Source organism: Stigmatopora argus, chromosome 3 (genome assembly GCF_051989625.1).
Source record: "Stigmatopora argus isolate UIUO_Sarg chromosome 3, RoL_Sarg_1.0, whole genome shotgun sequence".
Taxonomy (NCBI): domain Eukaryota; kingdom Metazoa; phylum Chordata; class Actinopteri; order Syngnathiformes; family Syngnathidae; genus Stigmatopora; species Stigmatopora argus.
The window spans coordinates 5634758-5656822 of record NC_135389.1 but is presented as its reverse complement, the minus strand read 5'-3'; the positions used below and the strand labels follow the sequence as shown (position 1 = coordinate 5656822).

Below are 22065 nucleotides of genomic sequence, written 5' to 3'. Positions count from 1 at the left end.
TTCAAGAAAGTGACCAGACAGGTAGGAACTATTATAAGGGGGATTAGCTCAAGTGGTAGAGCGCTCGCTTAGCATGTGAGAGGCAGTGGGATCGATGTCCACATTCTCCATCTGAAATCGACTGTTGTTTGCCTGATTAAGGCACCAAGTCTAATGTGGTTTAAATTTATATCTCTGAAAAGACTTGAAGCCAATGTCATTTTACAGGAATTTAGTAGTCCCATTGTGTATGCATTTTAAGTATTTTGGCTCAGTGGAGCAGAGTAAAATTCATGAGTGAAAGTACAACTCGTGATTCTTAAGTGTAGGTAGGTCCTTTTCTATCCTAGTGTTATGTTGTCAAGGATCAAACTTCAACCATGCAAACTGGCAGCGAAAGACATTACAGCAAATTCACGATGAGGATGGGAATAGAACCCATGCGTGTAGAACACAATGGATTAGCAGTCCATCACCTTAGCCTCTCGGTCCCCTCATCGCCAATGTGCTGAGGTACGTGGGAATCAATGGGACTGACATATTGCCCCCTAGTTAGTAAAATATAATATATTTTTTCTGATCCAGGCATTCATAGCATGAGGGGGAATTAGCTCAAGTGGTAGAGCGCTCGCTTTGCATGTGAGAGGCAGTGGGATCGATGCCTACATTCTCCAAACAGCTCCATCTCGTCATCCCGTGGATGTTTTAGCAAGCTTGCTTTTTATGAAAAGATTATTTGAAATGGGTTGTCTAAATTTATCTTTCATTCATTTTTTAACACTGCTTATTCTGTTCAGGGTCGCATGGTGCTTGAGCCTATCCCAGCAGACTTTGTACGATGACAAACTATACCCTAAACTCGTGACTAGACTAAACCTTACCAGTCGTTGGGCATTCATGACTCTTATTTCTGAAAACATTCAAAGACACAATGTTTTGCAAGAGTTATGTTGCCCCATTTAGTAGCCATTGTTTTTATGGTGGGCAGATTGGACCAGACTCAATACCTTCATTATAGTTAACACCCATGCTTAGGAAGATCTTGAATGTATCCAAGACTTTGTCTTACCAAGATTTCTGACCTTGAGGAATTGATTCTTGGGAGAGTATAAATTCTTTGCACATGAGGGCTAGCACCCTTGGTCCTCATATTCCCAACTACATGAGTGTCTACTTGTCTGAAATGACATGGATAATGTCTGAATGCAGAAACGCTTTGAGTATCGTGACTTAACCTAAAGGTGCATTGTATTGAGCACACAGGTTCAATTCATTCTCTTAGGACAATGCATAACTTCCACAAACATTAAGGACTCCACATCTGAATTTCTAACAGACCCTTAGACCAAGGAAAAATGACACATTTCCCCCAGTTTCCAATTGCTACTTCACAGTGCCTTCATTACTGTAAGAGACAAGTCTTTAGAAGAATGTTTGTGTTTTCGTGAAATTTAGAAGAACTGGACATTAAATGTTTGGTGTAACATTAAAGAAATTTGACCAATGTCATTGCTTCTATGGACATCCTTCAAGAAAGTGACCAGACAGGTAGGAACTATTATAAGGGGAATTAGCTCAAGTGGTAGAGCGCTCGCTTAGCATGTGAGAGGCAGTGGGATCGATGCCCACATTCTCCATCAGAAATCTACTGTTGTTTGCCTGATTAAGGCACCAAGTCTAATGTGGTTTAAATTTATATCTCTGAAAAGACTCGAAGCCAATGTCATTTTGCAGGAATTTAGTAGTCCCATTGTGTATGCATTTTAAGTATTTTGGCTCAGTGGAGCAGAGTAAAATTCATGAGTGAAAGTACAACTCGTGATTCTTAAGTGTAGGTAGGTCCTTTTCTAACCTAGTGTTATGTTGTCAAGGATCAAACTTCAACCATGCAAACTGGCAGAGAAAGACATTACAGTTAATTCACGATGAGGATGGGAATAGAACCCATGCGTTTAGAACACAATGGATTAGCAGTCCATCACCTTAGCATCACGTCCCCTCATCGCCAATGTGCTGAGGTACGTGGGAATCAATGGGACTGACATATTGCCCCCTAGTTAGTAAAATATAATATATTTTTTCTGATCCAGGCATTCATAGCATGAGGGGGAATTAGCTCAAGTGGTAGAGCGCTCGCTTTGCATGTGAGAGGCAGTGGGATCGATGCCCACATTCTCCAAACAGCTCCTTCTCGTCATCCCGTGGATGTTTTAGCAAGCTTGCTTTTTATGAAAAGATTATTTGAAATGGGTTGTCTAAATTTATCTTTCATTCATTTTTTAACACTGCTTATTCTGTTCAGGGTCGCATGGTGCTTGAGCCTATCCCAGCAGACTTTGTACGATGACAAACTATACCCTAAACTCGTGACTAGACTAAACCTTACCAGTCGTTGGGCATTCATGACTCTTATTTCTGAAAACATTCAAAGACACAATGTTTTGCAAGAGTTATGTTGCCCCATTTAGTAGCCATTGTTTTTATGGTGGGCAGATTGGACCAGACTCAATACCTTCATTATAGTTAACACCCATGCTTAGGAAGATCTTGAATGTATCCAAGACTTTGTCTTACCAAGATTTCTGACCTTGAGGAATTGATTCTTGGGAGAGTATAAATTCTTTGCACATGAGGGCTAGCACCCTTGGTCCTCATATTCCCAACTACATGAGTGTCTACTTGTCTGAAATGACATGGATAATGTCTGAATGCAGAAACGCTTTGAGTATCGTGACTTAACCTAAAGGTGCATTGTATTGAGCACACAGGTTCAATTCATTCTCTTAGGACAATGCATAACTTCCACAAACATTAAGGACTCCACATCTGAATTTCTAACAGACCCTTAGACCAAGGAAAAATGACACATTTCCCCCAGTTTCCAATTGCTACTTCACAGTGCCTTCATTACTGTAAGAGACAAGTCTTTAGAAGAATGTTTGTGTTTTCGTGAAATTTAGAAGAACTGGACATTAAATGTTTGGTGTAACATTAAAGAAATTTGACCAATGTCATTGCTTCTATGGACATCCTTCAAGAAAGTGACCAGACAGGTAGGAACTATTATAAGGGGAATTAGCTCAAGTGGTAGAGCGCTCGCTTAGCATGTGAGAGGCAGTGGGATCGATGCCCACATTCTCCATCAGAAATCTACTGTTGTTTGCCTGATTAAGGCACCAAGTCTAATGTGGTTTAAATTTATATCTCTGAAAAGACTCGAAGCCAATGTCATTTTGCAGGAATTTAGTAGTCCCATTGTGTATGCATTTTAAGTATTTTGGCTCAGTGGAGCAGAGTAAAATTCATGAGTGAAAGTACAACTCGTGATTCTTAAGTGTAGGTAGGTCCTTTTCTAACCTAGTGTTATGTTGTCAAGGATCAAACTTCAACCATGCAAACTGGCAGAGAAAGACATTACAGTTAATTCACGATGAGGATGGGAATAGAACCCATGCGTTTAGAACACAATGGATTAGCAGTCCATCACCTTAGCATCACGTCCCCTCATCGCCAATGTGCTGAGGTACGTGGGAATCAATGGGACTGACATATTGCCCCCTAGTTAGTAAAATATAATATATTTTTTCTGATCCAGGCATTCATAGCATGAGGGGGAATTAGCTCAAGTGGTAGAGCGCTCGCTTTGCATGTGAGAGGCAGTGGGATCGATGCCCACATTCTCCAAACAGCTCCATCTCGTCATCCTGTGGATGTTTTAGCAAGCTTGCTTTTTATGAAAAGATTATTTGAAATGGGTTGTCTAAATTTATCTTTCATTCATTTTTTAACACTGCTTATTCTGTTCAGGGTCGCATGGTGCTTGAGCCTATCCCAGCAGACTTTGTACGATGACAAACTATACCCTAAACTCGTGACTAGACTAAACCTTACCAGTCGTTGGGCATTCATGACTCTTATTTCTGAAAACATTCAAAGACACAATGTTTTGCAAGAGTTATGTTGCCCCATTTAGTAGCCATTGTTTTTATGGTGGGCAGATTGGACCAGACTCAATACCTTCATTATAGTTAACACCCATGCTTAGGAAGATCTTGAATGTATCCAAGACTTTGTCTTACCACGATTTCTGACCTTGAGGAATTGATTCTTGGGAGAGTATAAATTCTTTGCACATGAGGGCTAGCACCCTTTGTCCTCATATTCCTAACTACATGAGTGACTACTTTTCTGAAATGCCATGGATAATGTCTGAATGCAGAAACGCTTTGAGTATCGTGACTTAACCTAAAGGTGCATTGTATTGAACACACAGGTTCCATTCATTCTCTTAGGACAATGCATAACTTCCACAAACATTAAGGACTCCACATCTGAATTTCTAGCAGACCCTTAGACCAAGGAAAAATGACACATTTCCCCCAGTTTCCAATTGCTACTTCACAGTGCCTTCATTACTGTAAGAGACAAGTCTTTAGAAGCATGTTTGTGTTTTCGTGAAATATAGAAGAACTGGACATTGAATGTTTGGTGTAACATTTAAGAAATTTGACCAATGTCATTGCTTCAATGGACATCCTTCAAGAAAGTGACCAGACAGGTAGGAACTATTATAAGGGGAATTAGCTCAAGTGGTAGAGCGCTCGCTTAACATGTGAGAGGCAGTGGGATCGATGCCCACATTCTCCATCTGAAATCTACTGTTGTTTGCCTGATTAAGGCACCAAGTCTAATGTGGTTTAAATTTATATCTCTGAAAAGACTTGAAGCCAATGTCATTTTGCAGGAATTTAGTAGTCCCATTGTGTATGCATTTTAAGTATTTTGGCTCAGTGGAGCAGAGTAAAATTCATGAGTGAAAGTACAACTCGTGATTCTTAAGTGTAGGTAGGTCCTTTTCTATCCTAGTGTTATGTTGTCAAGGATCAAACTTCAACCATGCAAACTGGCAGAGAAAGACATTACAGCAAATTCACGATGAGGATGGGAATAGAACCCATGCGTGTAGAACACAATGGATTAGCAGTCCATCACCTTAGCGTCACGGTCCCCTCATCGCCAATGTGCTGAGGTACGTGGGAATCAATGGGACTGACATTTTGCCCCCTAGTTAGTAAAATATAATATTTTTTTTTCTGATCCAGGTATTCATAGCACGAGCGGGAATTAGCTCAAGTGGTAGAGTGCTTGCTTTGCATGTGAGCGGCAGTGGGATCCATGCCCACATTCTCCAAACAGCTCCATCTCGTCATCCCGTGGATGTTTTAGCAAGCTTGCTTTTTATGAAAAGATTATTTGAAATGGGTTGTCTAAATTTATCTTTCATTCATTTTTTAACACTGCTTATTCTGTTCAGGGTCGCATGGTGCTTGAGCCTATCCCAGCAGACTTTGTACGATGACAAACTATACCCTAAACTCGTGACTAGACTAAACCTTACCAGTCGTTGGGCATTCATGACTCTTATTTCTGAAAACATTCAAAGACACAATGTTTTGCAAGAGTTATGTTGCCCCATTTAGTAGCTATTGTTTTTATGGTGGGCAGATTGGACCAGACTCAATACCTTCATTATAGTTAACACCCATGCTTAAGAAGATCTTGAATGTATCCAAGACTTTGTCTTACCACGATTTCTGACCTTGAGAAATTGATTCTTGGGAGAGTATGAATTCTTTGCACATGAGGGCTAGCACCCTTTGTCCTCATATTCCTAACTACATGAGTGACTACTTTTCTGAAATGCCATGGATAATGTCTGAATGCAGAAACGCTTTGAGTATCGTGACTTAACCTAAAGGTGCATTGTATTGAACACACAGGTTCCATTCATTCTCTTAGGACAATGCATAACTTCCACAAACATTAAGGACTCCACATCTGAATTTCTAGCAGACCCTTAGACCAAGGAAGAATTACACATTTCCCCCAGTTTCCAATTGCTACTTCACAGTGCCTTCATTACTGTAAGAGACAAGTCTTTAGAAGCATGTTTGTGTTTTTGTGAAATTTAGAAGAACTGGACATTGAATGTTTGGTGTAACATTGAAGAAATTTGACCAATGTTATTGCTTCAATGGATATCCTTCAAGGAAGGTGACCAGACAGGTAGTAACTATTATAAGGGGGATTAGCTCAAGTGGTAGAGCGCTCGCTTAGCATGTGAGAGGCAGTGGGATCGATGTCCACATTCTCCATCTGAAATCGACTGTTGTTTGCCTGATTAAGGCACCAAGTCTAATGTGGTTTAAATTTATATCTCTGAAAAGACTTGAAGCCAATGTCATTTTGCAGGAATTTAGTAGTCCCATTGTGTATGCATTTTAAGTATTTTGGCTCAGTGGAGCAGAGTAAAATTCATGAGTGAAAGTACAACTCGTGATTCTTAAGTGTAGGTAGGTCCTTTTCTATCCTAGTGTTATGTTGTCAAGGATCAAACTTCAACCATGCAAACTGGCAGAGAAAGACATTACAGCAAATTCACGATGAGGATGGGAATAGAACCCATGCGTGTAGAACACAATGGATTAGCAGTCCATCACCTTAGCCTCTCGGTCCCCTCATCGCCAATGTGCTGAGGTACGTGGGAATCAATGGGACTGACATATTGCCCCCTAGTTAGTAAAATATAATATATTTTTTCTGATCCAGGCATTCATAGCATGAGGGGGAATTAGCTCAAGTGGTAGAGCGCTCGCTTTGCATGTGAGAGGCAGTGGGATAGATGCCCACATTCTCCAAACAGCTCCATCTCGTCATCCCGTGGATGTTTTAGCAAGCTTGCTTTTTATGAAAAGATTATTTGAAATGGGTTGTCTAAATTTATCTTTCATTCATTTTTTAACACTGCTTATTCTGTTCAGGGTCGCATGGTGCTTGAGCCTATCCCAGCAGACTTTGTACGATGACAAACTATACCCTAAACTCGTGACTAGACTAAACCTTACCAGTCGTTGGGCATTCATGACTCTTATTTCTGAAAACATTCAAAGACACAATGTTTTGCAAGAGTTATGTTGCCCCATTTAGTAGCCATTGTTTTTATGGTGGGCAGATTGGACCAGACTCAATACCTTCATTATAGTTAACACCCATGCTTAAGAAGATCTTGAATGTATCCAAGACTTTGTCTTACCACGATTTCTGACCTTGAGGAATTGATTCTTGGGAGAGTATAAATTCTTTGCACATGAGGGCTAGCACCCTTTGTCCTCATATTCCTAACTACATGAGTGACTACTTTTCTGAAATGCCATGGATAATGTCTGAATGCAGAAACGCTTTGAGTATCGTGACTTAACCTAAAGGTGCATTGTATTGAACACACAGGTTCCATTCATTCTCTTAGGACAATGCATAACTTCCACAAACATTAAGGACTCCACATCTGAATTTCTAGCAGACCCTTATACCAAGGAAGAATTACACATTTCCCCCAGTTTCCAATTGCTACTTCACAGTGCCTTCATTACTGTAAGAGACAAGTCTTTAGAAGCATGTTTGTGTTTTCGTGAAATTTAGAAGAACTGGACATTGAATGTTTGGTGTAACATGGAAGAAATTTGACCAATGTCATTGCTTCAATGGACATCCTTCAAGAAAGTGACCAGACAGATAGGAACTATTATAAGGGGGATTAGCTCAAGTGGTAGAGCGCTTGCTTAGCATGTGAGAGGCAGTGGGATCGATGCCCACATTCTCCATCTGAAATCTACTGTTGTTTGCCTGATTAAGGCACCAAGTCTAATGTGGTTTAAATTTATATCTCTGAAAAGACTTGAAGCCAATGTCATTTTGCAGGAATTTAGTAGTCCCATTGTGTATGCATTTTAAGTATTTTGGCTCAGTGGAGCAGAGTAAAATTCATGAGTGAAAGTACAACTCGTGATTCTTAAATGTAGGTAGGTCCTTTTCTATCCTAGTGTTATGTTGTCAAGGATCAAACTTCAACCATGCAAACTGGCAGAGAAAGACATTACAGCAAATTCACGATGAGGATGGGAATAGAACCCATGCGTGTAGAACACAATGGATTAGCAGTCCATCACCTTAGCCTCTCGGTCCCCTCATCGCCAATGTGCTGAGGTACGTGGGAATCAATGGGACTGACATATTGCCCCCTAGTTAGTAAAATATAATATATTTTTTCTGATCCAGGCATTCATAGCATGAGGGGGAATTAGCTCAAGTGGTAGAGCGCTCGCTTTGCATGTGAGAGGCAGTGGGATCGATGCCCACATTCTCCAAACAGCTCCATCTCGTCATCCCGTGGATGTTTTAGCAAGCTTGCTTTTTATGAAAAGATTATTTGAAATGGGTTGTCTAAATTTATCTTTCATTCATTTTTTAACACTGCTTATTCTGTTCAGGGTCGCATGGTGCTTGAGCCTATCCCAGCAGACTTTGTACGATGACAAACTATACCCTAAACTCGTGACTAGACTAAACCTTACCAGTCGTTGGGCATTCATGACTCTTATTTCTGAAAACATTCAAAGACACAATGTTTTGCAAGAGTTATGTTGCCCCATTTAGTAGCCATTGTTTTTATGGTGGGCAGATTGGACCAGACTCAATACCTTCATTATAGTTAACACCCATGCTTAAGAAGATCTTGAATGTATCCAAGACTTTGTCTTACCACGATTTCTGACCTTGAGGAATTGATTCTTGGGAGAGTATAAATTCTTTGCACATGAGGGCTAGCACCCTTTGTCCTCATATTCCTAACTACATGAGTGACTACTTTTCTGAAATGCCATGGATAATGTCTGAATGCAGAAACGCTTTGAGTATCGTGACTTAACCTAAAGGTGCATTGTATTGAACACACAGGTTCCATTCATTCTCTTAGGACAATGCATAACTTCCACAAACATTAAGGACTCCACATCTGAATTTCTAGCAGACCCTTAGACCAAGGAAGAATTACACATTTCCCCCAGTTTCCAATTGCTACTTCACAGTGCCTTCATTACTGTAAGAGACAAGTCTTTAGAAGCATGTTTGTGTTTTCGTGAAATTTAGAAGAACTGGACATTGAATGTTTGGTGTAACATTGAAGAAATTTGACCAATGTCATTGCTTCAATGGACATCCTTCAAGAAAGTGACCAGACAGATAGGAACTATTATAAGGGGGATTAGCTCAAGTGGTAGAGCGCTTGCTTAGCATGTGAGAGGCAGTGGGATCGATGCCCACATTCTCCATCTGAAATCTACTGTTGTTTGCCTGATTAAGGCACCAAGTCTAATGTGGTTTAAATTTATATCTCTGAAAAGACTTGAAGCCAATGTCATTTTGCAGGAATTTAGTAGTCCCATTGTGTATGCATTTTAAGTATTTTGGCTCAGTGGAGCAGAGTAAAATTCATGAGTGAAAGTACAACTCGTGATTCTTAAATGTAGGTAGGTCCTTTTCTATCCTAGTGTTATGTTGTCAAGGATCAAACTTCAACCATGCAAACTGGCAGAGAAAGACATTACAGCAAATTCACGATGAGGATGGGAATAGAACCCATGCGTGTAGAACACAATGGATTAGCAGTCCATCACCTTAGCCTCTCGGTCCCCTCATCGCCAATGTGCTGAGGTACGTGGGAATCAATGGGACTGACATATTGCCCCCTAGTTAGTAAAATATAATATATTTTTTCTGATCCAGGCATTCATAGCATGAGGGGGAATTAGCTCAAGTGGTAGAGCGCTCGCTTTGCATGTGAGAGGCAGTGGGATCGATGCCCACATTCTCCAAACAGCTCCATCTCGTCATCCCGTGGATGTTTTAGCAAGCTTGCTTTTTATGAAAAGATTATTTGAAATGGGTTGTCTAAATTTATCTTTCATTCATTTTTTAACACTGCTTATTCTGTTCAGGGTCGCATGGTGCTTGAGCCTATCCCAGCAGACTTTGTACGATGACAAACTATACCCTAAACTCGTGACTAGACTAAACCTTACCAGTCGTTGGGCATTCATGACTCTTATTTCTGAAAACATTCAAAGACACAATGTTTTGCAAGAGTTATGTTGCCCCATTTAGTAGCTATTGTTTTTATGGTGGGCAGATTGTACCAGACTCAATACCTTCATTATAGTTAACACCCATGCTTAAGAAGATCTTGAATGTATCCAAGACTTTGTCTTACCACGATTTCTGACCTTGAGGAATGATTCTTGGGAGAATATAAATTCTTTGCACATGAGGGCTAGCACCCTTTGTCCTCATATTCCTAACTACATGAGTGACTACTTTTCTGAAATGCCATGGATAATGTCTGAATGCAGAAACGCTTTGAGTATCGTGACTTAACCTAAAGGTGCATTGTATTGAACACACAGGTTCCATTCATTCTCTTAGGACAATGCATAACTTCCACAAACATTAAGGACTCCACATCTGAATTTCTAGCAGACCCTTAGACCAAGGAAGAATTACACATTTCCCCCAGTTTCCAATTGCTACTTCACAGTGCCTTCATTACTGTAAGAGACAAGTCTTTAGAAGCATGTTTGTGTTTTCGTGAAATTTAGAAGAACTGGACATTGAATGTTTGGTGTAACATTGAAGAAATTTGACCAATGTCATTGCTTCAATGGACATCCTTGAAGAAAGTGACCAGACAGGTAGGAACTATTATAAGGGGGATTAGCTCAAGTGGTAGAGCGCTCGCTTAGCATGTGAGAGGCAGTGGGATCGATGCCCACATTCTCCATCTGAAATCTACTGTTGTTTGCCTGATTAAGGCACCAAGTCTAATGTGGTTTAAATTTATATCTCTGAAAAGACTTGAAGCCAATGTGATTTTGCAGGAATTTAGTAGTCCCATTGTGTATGCATTTTAAGTATTTTGGCTCAGTGGAGCAGAGTAAAATTCATGAGTGAAAGTACAACTCGTGATTCTTAAGTGTAGGTAGGTCCTTTTCTATCCTAGTGTTATGTTGTCAAGGATCAAACTTCAACCATGCAAACTGGCAGAGAAAGACATTACAGTTAATTCACGATGAGGATGGGAATAGAACCCATGCGTTTAGAACACAATGGATTAGCAGTCCATCACCTTAGCGTCACGTCCCCTCATCGCCAATGTGCTGAGGTACGTGGGAATCAATGGGACTGACATATTGCCCCCTAGTTAGTAAAATATAATATATTTTTTCTGATCCAGACATTCATAGCATGAGGGGGAATTAGCTCAAGTGGTAGAGCGCTCGCTTTGCATGTGAGAGGCAGTGGGATCGATGCCCACATTCTCCAAACAGCTCCATCTCGTCATCCCGTGGATGTTTTAGCAAGCTTGCTTTTTATGAAAAGATTATTTGAAATGGGTTGTCTAAATTTATCTTTCATTCATTTTTTAACACTGCTTATTCTGTTCAGGGTCGCATGGTGCTTGAGCCTATCCCAGCAGACTTTGTACGATGACAAACTATACCCTAAACTCGTGACTAGACTAAACCTTACCAGTCGTTGGGCATTCATGACTCTTATTTCTGAAAACATTCAAAGACACAATGTTTTGCAAGAGTTATGTTGCCCCATTTAGTAGCCATTGTTTTTATGGTGGGCAGATTGGACCAGACTCAATACCTTCATTATAGTTAACACCCATGCTTAGGAAGATCTTGAATGTATCCAAGACTTTGTCTTACCAAGATTTCTGACCTTGAGGAATTGATTCTTGGGAGAGTATGAATTCTTTGCACATGAGGGCTAGCACCCTTTGTCCTCATATTCCTAACTACATGAGTGACTACTTTTCTGAAATGCCATGGATAATGTCTGAATGCAGAAACGCTTTGAGTATCGTGACTTAACCTAAAGGTGCATTGTATTGAACACACAGGTTCCATTCATTCTCTTAGGACAATGCATAACTTCCACAAACATTAAGGACTCCACATCTGAATTTCTAGCAGACCCTTAGACCAAGGAAAAATGACACATTTCCCCCAGTTTCCAATTGCTACTTCACAGTGCCTTCATTACTGTAAGAGACAAGTCTTTAGAAGCATGTTTGTGTTTTCATGAAATTTAGAAGAACTGGACATTGAATGTTTGGTGTAACATTGAAGAAATTTGACCAATGTCATTGCTTCAATGGATATCCTTCAAGGAAGGTGACCAGACAGGTAGTAACTATTATAAGGGGGATTAGCTCAAGTGGTAGAGCGCTCGCTTAGCATGTGAGAGGCAGTGGGATCGATGCCCACATTCTCCATCTGAAATCTACTGTTGTTTGCCTGATTAAGGCACCAAGTCTAATGTGGTTTAAATTTATATCTCTGAAAAGACTCGAAGCCAATGTCATTTTGCAGGAATTTAGTAGTCCCATTGTGTATGCATTTTAAGTATTTTGGCTCAGTGGAGCAGAGTAAAATTCATGAGTGAAAGTACAACTCGTGATTCTTAAGTGTAGGTAGGTCCTTTTCTATCCTAGTGTTATGTTGTCAAGGATCAAACTTCAACCATGCAAACTGGCAGAGAAAGACATTACAGCAAATTCACGATGAGGATGGGAATAGAACCCATGCGTGTAGAACACAATGGATTAGCAGTCCATCACCTTAGCGTCACGGTCCCCTCATCGCCAATGTGCTGAGGTACGTGGGAATCAATGGGACTGACATTTTGCCCCCTAGTTAGTAAAATATAATATCTTTTTTTCTGATCCAGATATTCATAGCACGAGGGGGAATTAGCTCAAGTGGTAGAGCGCTCGCTTTGCATGTGAGAGGCAGTGGGATAGATGCCCACATTCTCCAAACAGCTCCATCTCGTCATCCCGTGGATGTTTTAGCAAGCTTGCTTTTTATGAAAAGATTATTTGAAATGGGTTGTCTAAATTTATCTTTCATTCATTTTTTAACACTGCTTATTCTGTTCAGGGTCGCATGGTGCTTGAGCCTATCCCAGCAGACTTTGTACGATGACAAACTATACCCTAAACTCGTGACTAGACTAAACCTTACCAGTCGTTGGGCATTCATGACTCTTATTTCTGAAAACATTCAAAGACACAATGTTTTGCAAGAGTTATGTTGCCCCATTTAGTAGCCATTGTTTTTATGGTGGGCAGATTGGACCAGACTCAATACCTTCATTATAGTTAACACCCATGCTTAAGAAGATCTTGAATGTATCCAAGACTTTGTCTTACCACGATTTCTGACCTTGAGGAATTGATTCTTGGGAGAGTATAAATTCTTTGCACATGAGGGCTAGCACCCTTTGTCCTCATATTCCTAACTACATGAGTGACTACTTTTCTGAAATGCCATGGATAATGTCTGAATGCAGAAACGCTTTGAGTATCGTGACTTAACCTAAAGGTGCATTGTATTGAACACACAGGTTCCATTCATTCTCTTAGGACAATGCATAACTTCCACAAACATTAAGGACTCCACATCTGAATTTCTAGCAGACCCTTAGACCAAGGAAGAATTACACATTTCCCCCAGTTTCCAATTGCTACTTCACAGTGCCTTCATTACTGTAAGAGACAAGTCTTTAGAAGCATGTTTGTGTTTTCGTGAAATTTAGAAGAACTGGACATTGAATGTTTGGTGTAACATTGAAGAAATTTGACCAATGTCATTGCTTCAATGGACATCCTTCAAGAAAGTGACCAGACAGATAGGAACTATTATAAGGGGGATTAGCTCAAGTGGTAGAGCGCTTGCTTAGCATGTGAGAGGCAGTGGGATCGATGCCCACATTCTCCATCTGAAATCTACTGTTGTTTGCCTGATTAAGGCACCAAGTCTAATGTGGTTTAAATTTATATCTCTGAAAAGACTTGAAGCCAATGTCATTTTGCAGGAATTTAGTAGTCCCATTGTGTATGCATTTTAAGTATTTTGGCTCAGTGGAGCAGAGTAAAATTCATGAGTGAAAGTACAACTCGTGATTCTTAAGTGTAGGTAGGTCCTTTTCTATCCTAGTGTTATGTTGTCAAGGATCAAACTTCAACCATGCAAACTGGCAGAGAAAGACATTACAGTTAATTCACGATGAGGATGGGAATAGAACCCATGCGTTTAGAACACAATGGATTAGCAGTCCATCACCTTAGCGTCACGTCCCCTCATCGCCAATGTGCTGAGGTACGTGGGAATCAATGGGACTGACATATTGCCCCCTAGTTAGTAAAATATAATATATTTTTTCCGATCCAGACATTCATAGCATGAGGGGGAATTAGCTCAAGTGGTAGAGCGCTCGCTTTGCATGTGAGAGGCAGTGGGATCGATGCCCACATTCTCCAAACAGCTCCATCTCGTCATCCCGTGGATGTTTTAGCAAGCTTGCTTTTTATGAAAAGATTATTTGAAATGGGTTGTCTAAATTTATCTTTCATTCATTTTTTAACACTGCTTATTCTGTTCAGGGTCGCATGGTGCTTGAGCCTATCCCAGCAGACTTTGTACGATGACAAACTATACCCTAAACTCGTGACTAGACTAAACCTTACCAGTCGTTGGGCATTCATGACTCTTATTTCTGAAAACATTCAAAGACACAATGTTTTGCAAGAGTTATGTTGCCCCATTTAGTAGCCATTGTTTTTATGGTGGGCAGATTGGACCAGACTCAATACCTTCATTATAGTTAACACCCATGCTTAGGAAGATCTTGAATGTATCCAAGACTTTGTCTTACCAAGATTTCTGACCTTGAGGAATTGATTCTTGGGAGAGTATAAATTCTTTGCACATGAGGGCTAGCACCCTTGGTCCTCATATTCCCAACTACATGAGTGTCTACTTGTCTGAAATGACATGGATAATGTCTGAATTCAGAAACGCTTTGAGTATCGTGACTTAACCTAAAGGTGCATTGTATTGAACACACAGGTTCCATTCATTCTCTTAGGACAATGCATAACTTCCACAAACATTAAGGACTCCACATCTGAATTTCTAGCAGACCCTTAGACCAAGGAAGAATTACACATTTCCCCCAGTTTCCAATTGCTACTTCACAGTGCCTTCATTACTGTAAGAGACAAGTCTTAAGAAGCATGTTTGTGTTTTCGTGAAATTTAGAAGAACTGGACATTGAATGTTTGGTGTAACATTGAAGAAATTTGACCAATGTCATTGCTTCAATGGACATCCTTGAAGAAAGTGACCAGACAGGTAGTAACTATTATAAGGGGGATTAGCTCAAGTGGTAGAGTGCTCGCTTAGCATGTGAGAGGCAGTGGGATCGATGCCCACATTCTCCATCTGAAATCTACTGTTGTTTGCCTGATTAAGGCACCAAGTCTAATGTGGTTTAAATTTATATCTCTGAAAAGACTCGAAGCCAATGTCATTTTGCAGGAATTTAGTAGTCCCATTGTGTATGCATTTTAAGTATTTTGGCTCAGTGGAGCAGAGTAAAATTCATGAGTGAAAGTACAACTCGTGATTCTTAAGTGTAGGTAGGTCCTTTTCTATCCTAGTGTTATGTTGTCAAGGATCAAACTTCAACCATGCAAACTGGCAGAGAAAGACATTACAGCAAATTCACGATGAGGATGGGAATAGAACCCATGCGTGTAGAACACAATGGATTAGCAGTCCATCACCTTAGCGTCACGGTCCCCTCATCGCCAATGTGCTGAGGTACGTGGGAATCAATGGGACTGACATTTTGCCCCCTAGTTAGTAAAATATAATATCTTTTTTTCTGATCCAGGTATTCATAGCACGAGGGGGAAGTAGCTCAAGTGGTAGAGCGCTTGCTTTGCATGTGAGAGGCAGTGGGATCCATGCCCACATTCTCCAAACAGCTCCATCTCGTCATCCCGTGGATGTTTTAGCAAGCTTGCTTTTTATGAAAAGATTATTTGAAATGGGTTGTCTAAATTTATCTTTCATTCATTTTTTAACACTGCTTATTCTGTTCAGGGTCGCATGGTGCTTGAGCCTATCCCAGCAGACTTTGTACGATGACAAACTATACCCTAAACTCGTGACTAGACTAAACCTTACCAGTCGTTGGGCATTCATGACTCTTATTTCTGAAAACATTCAAAGACACAATGTTTTGCAAGAGTTATGTTGCCCCATTTAGTAGCTATTGTTTTTATGGTGGGCAGATTGGACCAGACTCAATACCTTCATTATAGTTAACACCCATGCTTAAGAAGATCTTGAATGTATCCAAGACTTTGTCTTACCACGATTTCTGACCTTGAGGAATGATTCTTGGGAGAGTATAAATTCTTTGCACATGAGGGCTAGGACCCTTTGTCCTCATATTCCTAACTACATGAGTGACTACTTTTCTGAAATGCCATGGATAATGTCTGAATGCAGAAACGCTTTGAGTATCGTGACTTAACCTAAAGGTGCATTGTATTGAACACACAGGTTCCATTCATTCTCTTAGGACAATGCATAACTTCCACAAACATTAAGGACTCCACATCTGAATTTCTAGCAGACCCTTAGACCAAGGAAGAATTACACATTTCCCCCAGTTTCCAATTGCTACTTCACAGTGCCTTCATTACTGTAAGAGACAAGTCTTTAGCAGGGGTCTCAAACTTGCGGCCCGCGGGCCAACTGCGGCCCTCGGGACGATAATTTGCGGCCCCCGTCTTAATATGAAAGATTAATGTTCGTGCGGCCCGCAAAATTGATATGAATGACACTTGTGTTCGGAGCAATGTTCCCTCTAAGCTGCGCGCGTGCGCAATTGCGCACTACTCTCGTCTTCTCTGCGCAGTAGCAATCATATGGCGCACAGTAAAAAAAAAAATCGATTTTTTTTTTTTTTAATTTTTTTTTTTGTAATTTTTTTTTTTTTTTTTTTTTACCTCTTTCCCCATGATGGCGCCGTTTAAGTGGCAGCCAGTGGCAGTAGCTCTGTCCACTCATGTTTTTCGTGTTTTACAGCATGTTTTACATGAAAAATTAGAGGGAACATTGACATGCACCTGCTTGTGGCAGGTGTGATACTGGTGTGCCCATAGCGAAATGATGATGTCGTGACCGGATGATTCGCCTAAAGACGTTTCGCCGACGGACGTTTGACAGACGGACAGGTCGTACTAGTATTTGTTAGTTTAATGATTAAATACAAATACTAGTATTTGTATTTAATCATTAAATGCTGTTTTCAGCTGGATTTGACCGAATTTGAGAGCATTTTGAGCCGTTTGGCGAATGGACGTCTATAGACGTTTTTTTGCCTCCATCGCGATATCATCCAGTATTTGTATTTAATCATTAAATGCTGTTTTAGGATGGATTTGACCCGATTGCTGTCATTTTACGGCTCGGTTCTGCTACATCTGCCTGCCCAAGAGTGCTTATTCCCGGACTGCCATGCCCGCCCAAGAGTGCTTATTCCCGGGCTGCCATTGATGGTAGACGAACATTGATTTTTACTATAATTTGGACAACACCGGCGGCGGGCCGGATTAAAAATCCTAAGGGGCCGTATATGGCCCGCGGGCCGAGGTTGAAAAACTTGTACACACACGATCCGGCGGGGCGAGCGTTCGAATCCCGTTTCGGCGAAACCTCCGTTCGGCCGAATGAATGTTCGGTGGAACGTCCATTCGGCGACCTGCCCGTCTGTCAAACGTCCGTCGGCGAAACGTCTTTAGGCGAATCATCCGAGTACCGATGATGTCGCTCACACTGGTACTCAGTGCGCTCAGGGAGGTTGTCTTTCTGCTCAGACCAACAAAAAATTAGAGGGAACTTTGGTTCGGAGCTGAATGAACCAATCACGGTGAGGTATACGGCTCTGGAGGGCGGGACATCGGCCGGGCTGTCCAGTGCCTCGCTCACTCACTCATTCATTCCTCCAATCAGCTGGGCGGAGGAGAAGCCGTGAGGCCGATCACTCCGCTCGGCGCGCACACTCCTCCGCTGCTCTCAGCATAGAACTGAATGAGGCGCTATGATCCGTGATCCAGCCTGTGTCAGTGTCTGTAGCCATCTCCGCGATTGAAACGGGGAGCGAAAGTGCACATGCGCCACAAACCCGCGCGACTGAATGTGAAAGATCAACCCGAGACTCATTCCAAGTGGAAAAACATATTACAGAGCCCCAGAGATGTCTCTTTCAAAGCCTGCCGTGAAGAGAAAGGTCGGTGATGAGCACAGACAGTTTCAAGAAAAGTGGGGAGTGCAATATTTCTTTGTTGAACACAGGGGCACCCCGACATGTCTCATTTACACTGAAAAAGTTGCGGTGCACAAGGAATACAATTTGAAACGTAATTGTACTACGAGACATGCTGAGGAGTATGAAAAATACCAGGGAGATGAGAGAGCCAACCAGGTTGCCAGTCTTAAAACACGTCTTCTGAGGCAACAGGATTTCTTCAAGAAGGCTACCAAAGACAGTAATGCAGCAGTCAAAGCTAGCTACGCCGTTTGTGAGTTGATTGATCCTGTGCTAAGTGATCCCAAATGGCTCATGGACTTGGCTTTTCTTGTTGATATCACACATGAGCTTAATGTACTGAACAAGAAGCTACAAGGCCAGGGGCAACTTGTCAGTGCTGCCTATGACAACGTGAGAGCATTCTGCACTAAACTTGTGTTATGGAAAGCCCAGCTTCTCAGACAAACCTTTGCCATTTCCCAGCATGCAAGGCTCTCGTGGATGCAGGCACACCATTCAGTGGTGAGAAGTATGTTGAGGCCATTTCGAAGCTACAGGAGGAATTTGATCACAGATTTGCAGACTTCAAGACACACAAAGCCACATTTCAAATTTTTGCGGACCCCTTCTCCTTTGATGTGCAAGATGCCCCTCCTGAGCTTCAAATGGAGCTCATTGACCTGCAGTGCAACTCTGCACTCAAAGCCAAGTTCAGGGAGGTGAGTGGAGAAGCAGACAAGCTTGGGCAATTTTTGAGAGAGTTGACCCCCAGCTTCCCTGAACTTTCCCGAAGGTTCAAGCGGACCATGTGCCTTTTTGGGAGCACATACTTGTGTGAGAAGCTCTTCTCCACCTTGAACTTCAATAAGTCCAAGTACAGGTCCAGACTTACTGATGAGCATCTTCAAGCTCTACTGAGGGTCTCCACTGCTTCCTCCCTCAAGCCAAATCTGACTATGTGAGAAGAAGCGCTGCCAGGTCTCTAGCAGCAAGGAGTAGGCAAGAGAAGCCGTGTTCAGAATATTTCATGTTCAATGTTCCATTCAAGTTCAGAAAGTTAAAGGTTAAAGAGCTGTTAATACAGACCTTTGAAACGGAATAAAAATAATTCATTTTCTCTACTTAGCCAGCCAGTGTATATCTACTGTATGCTCATTAGTATTATTTGGTTTTGTATTACTGATTGATTGATTTTTTATTCATCTTTAAGTTAATTTATTTAATTCATTATTTTTTGTTAAAAAATAAAGATATTTGATAATGTTGGAATGTTTTATCAGTGCTTTTCTTGTGGAAATCCTGATGCGGCCCAGTCTCACCCAGACTCGGCCTCTAGCGGCCCCCAGGTAAATTGAGTTCGAGACCCCTGCTTTAGAAGCATGTTTGTGTTTTCGTGAAATTTAGAAGAACTGGACATTGAATGTTTGGTGTAACATTGAAGAAATTTGACCAATGTCATTGCTTCAATGGACATCCTTCAAGAAAGTGACCAGACAGGTAGGAACTATTATAAGGGGGATTAGCTCAAGTGGTAGAGCGCTCGCTTAGCATGTGAGAGGCAGTGGGATCGATGTCCACATTCTCCATCTGAAATCGACTGTTGTTTGCCTGATTAAGGCACCAAGTCTAATGTGGTTTAAATTTATATCTCTGAAAAGACTTGAAGCCAATGTCATTTTACAGGAATTTAGTAGTCCCATTGTGTATGCATTTTAAGTATTTTGGCTCAGTGGAGCAGAGTAAAATTCATGAGTGAAAGTACAACTCGTGATTCTTAAGTGTAGGTAGGTCCTTTTCTATCCTAGTGTTATGTTGTCAAGGATCAAACTTCAACCATGCAAACTGGCAGCGAAAGACATTACAGCAAATTCACGATGAGGATGGGAATAGAACCCATGCGTGTAGAACACAATGGATTAGCAGTCCATCACCTTAGCCTCTCGGTCCCCTCATCGCCAATGTGCTGAGGTACGTGGGAATCAATGGGACTGACATATTGCCCCCTAGTTAGTAAAATATAATATATTTTTTCTGATCCAGGCATTCATAGCATGAGGGGGAATTAGCTCAAGTGGTAGAGCGCTCGCTTTGCATGTGAGAGGCAGTGGGATCGATGCCCACATTCTCCAAACAGCTCCATCTCGTCATCCCGTGCATGTTTTAGCAAGCTTGCTTTTTATGAAAAGATTATTTGAAATGGGTTGTCTAAATTTATCTTTCATTCATTTTTTAACACTGCTTATTCTGTTCAGGGTCGCATGGTGCTTGAGCCTATCCCAGCAGACTTTGTACGATGACAAACTATACCCTAAACTCGTGACTAGACTAAACCTTACCAGTCGTTGGGCATTCATGACTCTTATTTCTGAAAACATTCAAAGACACAATGTTTTGCAAGAGTTATGTTGCCCCATTTAGTAGCCATTGTTTTTATGGTGGGCAGATTGGACCAGACTCAATACCTTCATTATAGTTAACACCCATGCTTAGGAAGATCTTGAATGTATCCAAGACTTTGTCTTACCAAGATTTCTGACCTTGAGGAATTGATTCTTGGGAGAGTATAAATTCTTTGCACATGAGGGCTAGCACCCTTGGTCCTCATATTCCCAACTACATGAGTGTCTACTTGTCTGAAATGACATGGATAATGTCTGAATGCAGAAACGCTTTGAGTATCGTGACTTAACCTAAAGGTGCATTGTATTGAGCACACAGGTTCAATTCATTCTCTTAGGACAATGCATAACTTCCACAAACATTAAGGACTCCACATCTGAATTTCTAACAGACCCTTAGACCAAGGAAAAATGACACATTTCCCCCAGTTTCCAATTGCTACTTCACAGTGCCTTCATTACTGTAAGAGACAAGTCTTTAGAAGAATGTTTGTGTTTTCGTGAAATTTAGAAGAACTGGACATTAAATGTTTGGTGTAACATTAAAGAAATTTGACCAATGTCATTGCTTCTATGGACATCCTTCAAGAAAGTGACCAGACAGGTAGGAACTATTATAAGGGGAATTAGCTCAAGTGGTAGAGTGCTCGCTTAGCATGTGAGAGGCAGTGGGATCGATGCCCACATTCTCCATCAGAAATCTACTGTTGTTTGCCTGATTAAGGCACCAAGTCTAATGTGGTTTAAATTTATATCTCTGAAAAGACTCGAAGCCAATGTCATTTTGCAGGAATTTAGTAGTCCCATTGTGTATGCATTTTAAGTATTTTGGCTCAGTGGAGCAGAGTAAAATTCATGAGTGAAAGTACAACTCGTGATTCTTAAGTGTAGGTAGGTCCTTTTCTAACCTAGTGTTATGTTGTCAAGGATCAAACTTCAACCATGCAAACTGGCAGAGAAAGACATTACAGTTAATTCACGATGAGGATGGGAATAGAACCCATGCGTTTAGAACACAATGGATTAGCAGTCCATCACCTTAGCATCACGTCCCCTCATCGCCAATGTGCTGAGGTACGTGGGAATCAATGGGACTGACATATTGCCCCCTAGTTAGTAAAATATAATATATTTTTTCTGATCCAGGCATTCATAGCATGAGGGGGAATTAGCTCAAGTGGTAGAGCGCTCGCTTTGCATGTGAGAGGCAGTGGGATCGATGCCCACATTCTCCAAACAGCTCCATCTCGTCATCCTGTGGATGTTTTAGCAAGCTTGCTTTTCATGAAAAGATTATTTGAAATGGGTTGTCTAAATTTATCTTTCATTCATTTTTTAACACTGCTTATTCTGTTCAGGGTCGCATGGTGCTTGAGCCTATCCCAGCAGACTTTGTACGATGACAAACTATACCCTAAACTCGTGACTAGACTAAACCTTACCAGTCGTTGGGCATTCATGACTCTTATTTCTGAAAACATTCAAAGACACAATGTTTTGCAAGAGTTATGTTGCCCCATTTAGTAGCCATTGTTTTTATGGTGGGCAGATTGGACCAGACTCAATACCTTCATTATAGTTAACACCCATGCTTAGGAAGATCTTGAATGTA

At 41.1% G+C, this 22065-nt stretch overlaps 1 protein-coding gene and 10 non-coding genes across 15 annotated transcripts in view; all 11 read left to right on the top strand.

The window, feature by feature from the left end:
* dnaaf4 (dynein axonemal assembly factor 4) overlaps positions 1-22065 on the top strand; it is a 119499-nt gene that overhangs the window by 60925 nt on the left and 36509 nt on the right. The gene's annotated exons all lie outside the window — the stretch shown is intronic.
* trnaa-agc (transfer RNA alanine (anticodon AGC)) lies at positions 1544-1616 on the top strand. Its single transcript has one exon. It is a non-coding gene; the product is annotated as a tRNA-Ala (tRNA).
* trnaa-ugc (transfer RNA alanine (anticodon UGC)) lies at positions 2086-2158 on the top strand. The gene has a single exon. It is a non-coding gene; the product is annotated as a tRNA-Ala (tRNA).
* Positions 3049-3121, top strand: trnaa-agc (transfer RNA alanine (anticodon AGC)). Its single transcript has one exon. It is a non-coding gene; the product is annotated as a tRNA-Ala (tRNA).
* trnaa-ugc (transfer RNA alanine (anticodon UGC)) lies at positions 3591-3663 on the top strand. The gene has a single exon. It is a non-coding gene; the product is annotated as a tRNA-Ala (tRNA).
* Positions 8111-8183, top strand: trnaa-ugc (transfer RNA alanine (anticodon UGC)). The gene has a single exon. It is a non-coding gene; the product is annotated as a tRNA-Ala (tRNA).
* On the top strand, positions 9617-9689 carry trnaa-ugc (transfer RNA alanine (anticodon UGC)). Its single transcript has one exon. It is a non-coding gene; the product is annotated as a tRNA-Ala (tRNA).
* Positions 11121-11193, top strand: trnaa-ugc (transfer RNA alanine (anticodon UGC)). The gene has a single exon. It is a non-coding gene; the product is annotated as a tRNA-Ala (tRNA).
* On the top strand, positions 14134-14206 carry trnaa-ugc (transfer RNA alanine (anticodon UGC)). The gene has a single exon. It is a non-coding gene; the product is annotated as a tRNA-Ala (tRNA).
* On the top strand, positions 20111-20183 carry trnaa-ugc (transfer RNA alanine (anticodon UGC)). Its single transcript has one exon. It is a non-coding gene; the product is annotated as a tRNA-Ala (tRNA).
* Positions 21616-21688, top strand: trnaa-ugc (transfer RNA alanine (anticodon UGC)). The gene has a single exon. It is a non-coding gene; the product is annotated as a tRNA-Ala (tRNA).